Genomic DNA, 7,769 nt, shown 5'->3' on the forward strand with positions numbered 1-7,769 from the left:
GAAAGCTCAAAATCCAAGATCATAATCAGCTCCTCCAGCGTAGAATCACAATCATTATGACTTTTGCCATTCTCCAATTTATATATTTATTAAGAGACTGTAGAGATGTTATGCTTTCCTCATGACCCAAATTTAGTATCCAGTAGGTGTTCAATAAGTGTTCTTGACTGATAAGCTGAAAGGGTGTTGTTAAATCTGTGTAGAGAACCTACACTAGCATTCATTTATTATCCACTTAGTCTTTCATCTATTTCTGTATTTTTACAATTTTTAAAAATGGCACAAAACATCATTTAACTAGTTGTCAATGGATGCTTAATAAACCAATTCTATGAAAATCTTGCTTTACTACCACACGAAGTGTTAATTAACATAACTTCCTGTTTTAGTCATTTGCTAAAAGGGTTTATTTCACAACTGCCAAGTGGCAAAGGGTTTTGGCCCTTTCCATTAAGTATTAATAAAACATCCTGTAGTACAGACCCCCTTTACCGGGCCCTTCGGGGAGTTGTTTGGAAGAGATCTATTTATTTCACTTCAAGTTTGTTACATCCTTCCATTTCTCTGGCAAATCCCAGGGCACCATCGTGGCCCAGAAAGGTTGATGTTCATTTGTTTAGACACTTAAGAAAGATTACTCTTTGCTGTCAGTGTCAGAATGTGTCAAAAGTGGGGTCCCTCTTTCATTTTTACTTGGCAACCCTATGAATGAAGACAATCTGATGTTTCTAATGGAAGTGACTTTTATAAACAAGCCATCTCTCACTGTTTGCTTGACCAAATACCAAGGCTAATCCTAGGAAAAACTGGGAAGCTGAGAAAGTTTCTTTTTAGTTTCTGCCCAACATTGTTTTCAGAGCCACTTTGCCATGTTGGAAAGCATCCCTTATTGTGGGACTTGCCTGTTCCTTCCTTCTGTGTCCTTCTATCTGGGCTTCTACCTCAGACTTTTATTCTTTTTATTCTACAGCTGTCTCTCTATCTTCTTCTGCTTTTCTCAGCTCCTACCGCCTTAATAGAGAGATAAACAAAAAATGTTTTCTGATCTCTTACTGTGACCCTGGCACTGTACTAAGCACCTTGTATGTATTATCTCATCAATCCTTCAAGCAATCCCATGAGGTGGCTATTATTATCACTATCATTTTTCAAACAAAAAAACTGAGTCTTGGTGAGTTAAAAAGATTTGCCCGAGGTCACACTAGCGTGGCAGATGGTAATTTCCACAGATGGCCACAACAGTGTCTCTCATCCTGCATATTCTTTCCACAATGTGACTGTGCCACTCCTTCCTTTAAGGAGTTGGATCTGTGTCCCTTCCTTTTGAATCTAGGTGGGCTTATGACTCCACCTAACAGAATATGGTTCATGGGATACTGACTTCTGCATCTAGACATACAGGCACTGTGGCTTCTGCCTTGATCACTGGAACATTTGCGCTCAGAGCCCTGAACTGCCCTGTGCGAAGTCTGATTCCCCCGAGGCTGCTATATCGTGAAGCAGCCGAGCCACATGAAGGGGTCAAGTGCAGATGCTGTGGTTGGCAATCCTAGCCTTTAAGCCATTTCTTTTCTTTTCTTTTTTTTAAGGAAAAAAATGGTATTTTATTCCTTGTTTCTGTTGTTGAGAGGATTGCTCACAATGCACAGAACAGTAGTCTGGTCACAGCGGCACAGTGTGGTTGGTTTCCAGGGGACCACGGAGGACAGGAAGGGTGGGATCCGGCTTGAGTCCCTCTCTCGTGATGACCTTCGACCTCGTGCTCTTCCCTCTGCAGCAGGGCAGGGCTGCAGGAGCCGCTGGCGCTGGCGGGGTCTCTACCTGCGACCTGCGCTGCTCTGAGCGCTCACAGGCGGAGCAAAGGATGCAGGGTTGTCGCCGTTGCTCGACGGGGGGTCTCCCTCCGCCCATCCCGGCACGCCGGCCCCGACAGAGTCGCCTGCCAGAGACCCTCTTCAGAGACAGGAGTCTGTGTCCGGATGAGCTGGGCTACGGATTGAAGTCTTGGAAGTAGGGAAGGGTTCCAGAGCCCATGGGGTTATTGCTGAGAAGATATGAAAGGGGCACATTCCCCAGGGGCAGAGTAGAAGCCCCGGGCCCAGAATTCTGCTCTGCGAAGGGTCAGGGCAGACGGGGTCTCCCCGGAGCAACCCCAGAAGGGTGTAGCTTGCCTGGAGGCAAAGCTGGGCTCACCAGCTACTTGCTGGTATCTCCCAGTGGTAAAAGACCTTCAGGACAGACAGGGATTGGGTGGCAAACGTAAGTGAGGTTCTTGCAAAGGGAGTGAAGAGAGTCCATAAAGCATGACGGCGAAGGGGATGCAAACCTTCTTCCCGGGTCCCAAGACCACTGGAGACTCCTGCCCGTGCTCGCGCCCTACACTCAGCCCTAAATCAGGACAGGGGCTGGTCTCTCAGGGAGAAGCAGATTCCTAGGAGCGGGAGGTGATGGGGGGACACGCGGGCAGGGAGCCGATGGCGACAGGGCTCAGCTCCTGCCCGGGGAAGTGAGTCCACAGTTCACTAACACAGTGTCATCCACGGACGAGCAGCCACAAAGACCACAGTCAACAACACACACACACACACACACACACACACACACACACACACACACACACACACAGAGAGGAAGTTGAGCAATGGTGTTAGAGGGGGTGGGGAGTGGCGTGGGGGACACACAAGTTCTTGGCTTCTCCTGGGGAAAGGTCTGCTGCTGAAGTGGCCGGTTTTCTTAAGCTTGGACATTTGCATCTAAAGGTTCAAGCCGCTGCCCTCAGGCTCCGGGAGGCTCCCCATCTGAGGGCTGCACTTCAGTTCTCTGTTTCCTGGGGCTCTGTTTTGCATTTGCAGCGATGAGGTTCTCCACCTGGGCTGCTGCTTCTCCTGGCGCCCGGGGCTTCTGATTGAAACTGTACTTGCACCTGCGACTTACGGTAAGGAGGATCCCAACCGACACCAATGCCCCATCCTCAGCGTCTCGTAGTCATAATGCAAAGGGTCCATTTCACTCTCCTGCTCAGCTGCCCTGGCCAGGAAGGACCCAGGGGGCCAGCAGGCTGCACAGAAAGATCAGCACCACCTCCATGGTGCCTGCACGGCTGGTGCCCTCCAAGACGATCCTGCCTTTAAGGCATTTCATGTCCAGTCCCAAACATGTGACTGTGAACGAAGCTGTCTTGAACCCTCCAGACCGACCAGCTCATCTACCAGCTGAGAATCACTGAGTGGCCTCAGTCAATGCTACGAGGAGCAAAAGTATCAATGAAATGAGCAGTTCCACAAATCCCTGACTCACAGAATCTGAGAGCAAAATAAAATGGTGTTTTAAGTCATTAAGTTTTGGGGTATTTTGTTATGTGCAAAAGTAACTGCAACAGCTAGAATGTGGTAGAACCTGAATGTAAGCTGGACTCTCTGGTGCCAGAGCTGTCACACTTAATTCCTAACGATGAGCAAACACCAGTAATCTCTGACACACTTTCTACCACTATTTGCATGTACCGGGATTTTGCCTTAACCACAAGTGCTGAATTTCTAATGGTGACATTCTGGCACCAGTGGAAATGTTGATGGGATTCCACAGATAAATCATGGTACTCATTACCTATTGCATACTTGAGAGACATTAGCTCCCATCACTGAATGCTTAGTATAATTTATTTTATTTCCTATTTATTAGAAAACATGTTTCTTAACTTTTTATTGGAGTGTAACACACATACAGAAAAAGGCACAAATCATAAGTATATGATTTAATAAATTACCATAAAATGAACTCCCTCATGTAATTACTATCCAAGCAAGAAATAGAATATTGCCATCTCCCCAGAATTCCCCCTTGAGCCGCCTCCTAATCCCTTCTCTTTTCTCTAAACTGCTCCCCCAGCTCTGCCAGGCTGTATAATCTGTTAATGTTTTGGTTATTACTCTTTTGGTTTGGGGCAAGTAAGAAGCGTAGGTGGGATTATAACTTTTGTTGTAAATTTATCCAAAATTTTATTGCTGTACTCTCAAATCAGAGGAAAAAAATAGATTCTTACTTTTCTTTGTCTTTGCCTTTTACTGTTTGTATTAATTATATTTGAATGTGAAGTAGCTGAGAAAAATAAAACTTAACTGGGAGTCAGGATACCTGGGTTCTGGTTTTAGCTCTGCTGCCATACATTTTGTTTATGTGGGGGAATATTTAGAGAAACAAAGAACATATCTGGATTTTATTGGCTCTTTCTCGAAGGGTCATCAGGATATGCATATTTGATTGATTTGCTGGTGTTGGGCACCTCTTTAGTTTCAAAGTCTGTGGAAGATGAGGGGCCCTATCACCTGGGGATTACAATTGATTGGTTCAGCTATGGGTCCCTTCATAAACACATCAGAATTTACATTAGCCAAATAATGCAGATTTGAAGATATCTCAGGGGGGATTTGATTCCATTAAGAGTTATTAAGGCATCACAGTTCAATAAAATGAGCCAAAGAGCTGGCATATCAGGACTATGGATTTAATTTCCTCTCTCCCATTAACTCTCTATAGAATAAACTCTGTGTGTTATAATCTTTCTCAAATCTTCAAATACAGCTGGAAAAATGTTGACTTACCTCAATAGAATATTCTAGACAGTAGAAAAACATTGGATATTTTGCCCAAGAAAAATATGATACAATACACACACATAATTTAAAATTGTCAACAGCTACATTTAAAAAGTTAAGAAAGGTGAAATTACTTTAAAATATACTTTGTTTAACCCAGTGTTTCCAAAATATAATCACTTCAACTTCTAATCAATATAAAAATTATCAATGCAATGTTTTACATTCTTTATTTTACTAAGTTTTTAAAAGTTGGTGTGTTTTTTACACTTAATAGCACATCTCAAGTTAAATGTAAATTTTCATGAGAACTGCTTGATCTGTTTACATTTCTAAAGATTTATGTTGAACAGTTTATGCAAGTCATATTAAACATCTTTTAAAGTTTTTAAATCATTGAATTTAGCATCTGCTTTCAAATTTAAATTTAACTCAATTAAAAATAAATGAAGCCAAAAATGCAGTTCCTCTGCACTAGCCACATTTCAAGTTCTCATACGAATGGTGCAGGTTTCAACCAGATGCATAAAAACTATATATGTACTCACACAAAAATCCATAGGAGTAAAAACTTCAGCCCTGCAAATGTATAGGGAATACACTATTATTTTCACATTTTTCCCCTATATGGCCTAGTATTTATCCTTTAACTACCAAAATTCTTTCTAATTCCAGATAGACTTTTTCTAACATACTTTATAAATTTTCCTGACTTGTTAAATAGAGAACACTGAACATAATCAAAACTTTTCTTGTTGAACTAAGGCCATAATTATAAACATCAATTATGGTATTGTGTTTTATAATAATACAGCATTGCCTTCCAGGATCACTGAAGTACACCATTTGACTAGACCAGGGGTGGGCACACTACAGCTGGGGACTAAATGTGGCCTTGTTAGGTAGTTATCTATCCTTGTTAGGTAGTTATCTATCCTTGTTAGGTAATTAATTAGGGATGCTGCATCTCCTAGGGACGAAAGTTTGTGTCTTGCCTTGGTGCAATTGCGCTATGCGTGAAGAAGGACAAAGGTGGTCTTGAGGCCCCCATCTTGGTCCTGCCTTGAGCTACTACCATACCTGGGGAGGAGGGAATATCCTACGAATCTGCCAATCAGAACTTAGCATGCCAACTGCGAAAGAATGCAGAGGACTCCCTAGCTCACCGGTCAAGCAGCATGGGTATGACAGAGTCAGGAAAGTGACCTAGAACAACCCGCATGCGTAGTAACACTCAGGCCATGTGACTCCCAACTGTCCAATCAAAGTGGCTCCATGGTGACCTCTGAACCACCAGGGAGGTCCCAACCCGGGCACTATAAAACAAGATGCAGATCATAACCAGTCCTTCCTTTTGCTCTCCTTTTGCTGCGACAATGGGCCCCGTCCATCCTCATCTGTGGTATATCATGCTCTGTAAACCTATATCTTGCTCTTGCTCTGTAATCCTATCTTGCTCCCCCTCAATGAATTTCACCTCATGCTTGCCTTACTTTGGTATGTCTGGTCATTGTTTGGCCATGAGTGCACCAAGAACCAAGAACACAGAATGAGACTAAACCTGACACTCTTTAAATAAATTCTCATTGGAATAGAGCACACAGATTCATTTGTGTATTGTCTGTGCCTGCTACAATGGCAGAGTAGAGAAATTGTGAGAGACACCACATAACCTGAGAAGTCTAAAATGTTTACTATCTGGACTTTTACAGAAAAAGTTTGCCAATCCATGGAGTAGACTACACTAAAAGACCCAAACTAGAGAGTGTTAGTTTCTTATACCTGCTTTTTATCATTCTCTTTATTCCTGTTGTTAGCAAGACATTGTCTCTTCATTGCTATCAGGGTCCCTATGTATAACAACTTATTTGTTGCTTTACATTACTATGGATTTAGAAAAAAAGAGTAACAAAATGTGGTAGCTGTTTCTCATATCAGAACCAAATTGACCATCATCGATTCAGCTTTGCGTTTGGTGGCATCTATTTGGGTATGCAAAGACTTTTATTCTCATTTGCAAGTTCTCAGACATGGTGGCCTCTGCTTAATCCCCTACTGCCTTGTCCATTGGCTCCCACCTCAAATGGTGTGTTCAATAGAGCTGAATCACATAGAATTTGTGCACACACCTTACGGTTTTATGACCCTCTGCATCAATCATGATTTTCCATCTTAGAACACCTTACTCCCCCTTCCTGGCCTGGGTATCGCTGCTCCTCCATCCCCACCAGGGCTATGAGTATCTCAGTCACAATGTTTTTCATGCTGCCTTGCAATGATCTGTACCGATGTCTGCCTGCCAAAGACATTGTGAGCTCCTAAAGGGCAGGACTTACCCGGCGTATGTCCTGCCACATAGCAGGGAATCAATTAATATTTGTTGATCTATGTAACTATAGATGAGTATATCCTTTTGGAAAAATAAATCATAAATTATAGGATAATCATTAGGTAATGAGAACCTTAACTCAAGCAGTTTTTTAGATATTTTACAGCTTAAAATTCTGCTTAATGGAATCAACTAAATTATGAGACTGAATGTAACCTACAGTATGTAAATGCAAAACAATCATATTTTCTCTTCCAGTAGCACAGGTTAAATATTATTTTGGTAAAAATCTGTTAATGGGAATCTTTTATTCCTTTGGTATATAATGATGTATGTCTCAGTTTCATCAACCTGGGAGATTAAAAAGTATGAGCTTATTTAAACAAGGTCATATTTCCATTAATACAGAAATTATAATGATTTTGAGCCCCTATTTCCCAATACAGATACTCATTCTCCATGTCTCATAATCTCTTCTGAAAACAGTTCCTCCTTCAGCCTTGTGCCCCCAGATAGAGATTCCCTGTTAGCTGCTGATTCTCTTCTATTTTCCCTATCTCTGTCTGTCTCTCTCTCTCTGTCTCCCTCTGTCTCTGTCTGTCTCTCTCTGTCTCCCTCTATCTGTCTGTCTGTCTCCCTCTGTCCGTCTTTCTGTCTCTGTCTCCCTCTGTCTGTCTCTCTCCCTTCCTCCCCTTCACTCCCAGTTTCTCCCTCCCTCCTAGCCTACCTCTTTCCATCCTAGAATCCCAGAACAGGCACAGAGAAGATTCAATCCATAATAAGAAAAAGAACATTTCTCTGAAGGAAGCATAACTTGCAGAGAGCCAGTGCTGTCTACACCAGAG

At 42.6% G+C, this 7,769-nt stretch overlaps 1 pseudogene; it reads right to left on the minus strand.

Moving 5' to 3' along the window:
• Positions 1–2,812: 2,812 nt before the first annotated feature.
• On the minus strand, positions 2,813–3,087 carry LOC123648976 (annotated as a pseudogene).
• Positions 3,088–7,769: the final 4,682 nt, after the last annotated feature.

This window comes from Lemur catta, chromosome 13 (genome assembly GCF_020740605.2).
Source record: "Lemur catta isolate mLemCat1 chromosome 13, mLemCat1.pri, whole genome shotgun sequence".
NCBI lineage: Eukaryota > Metazoa > Chordata > Mammalia > Primates > Lemuridae > Lemur > Lemur catta.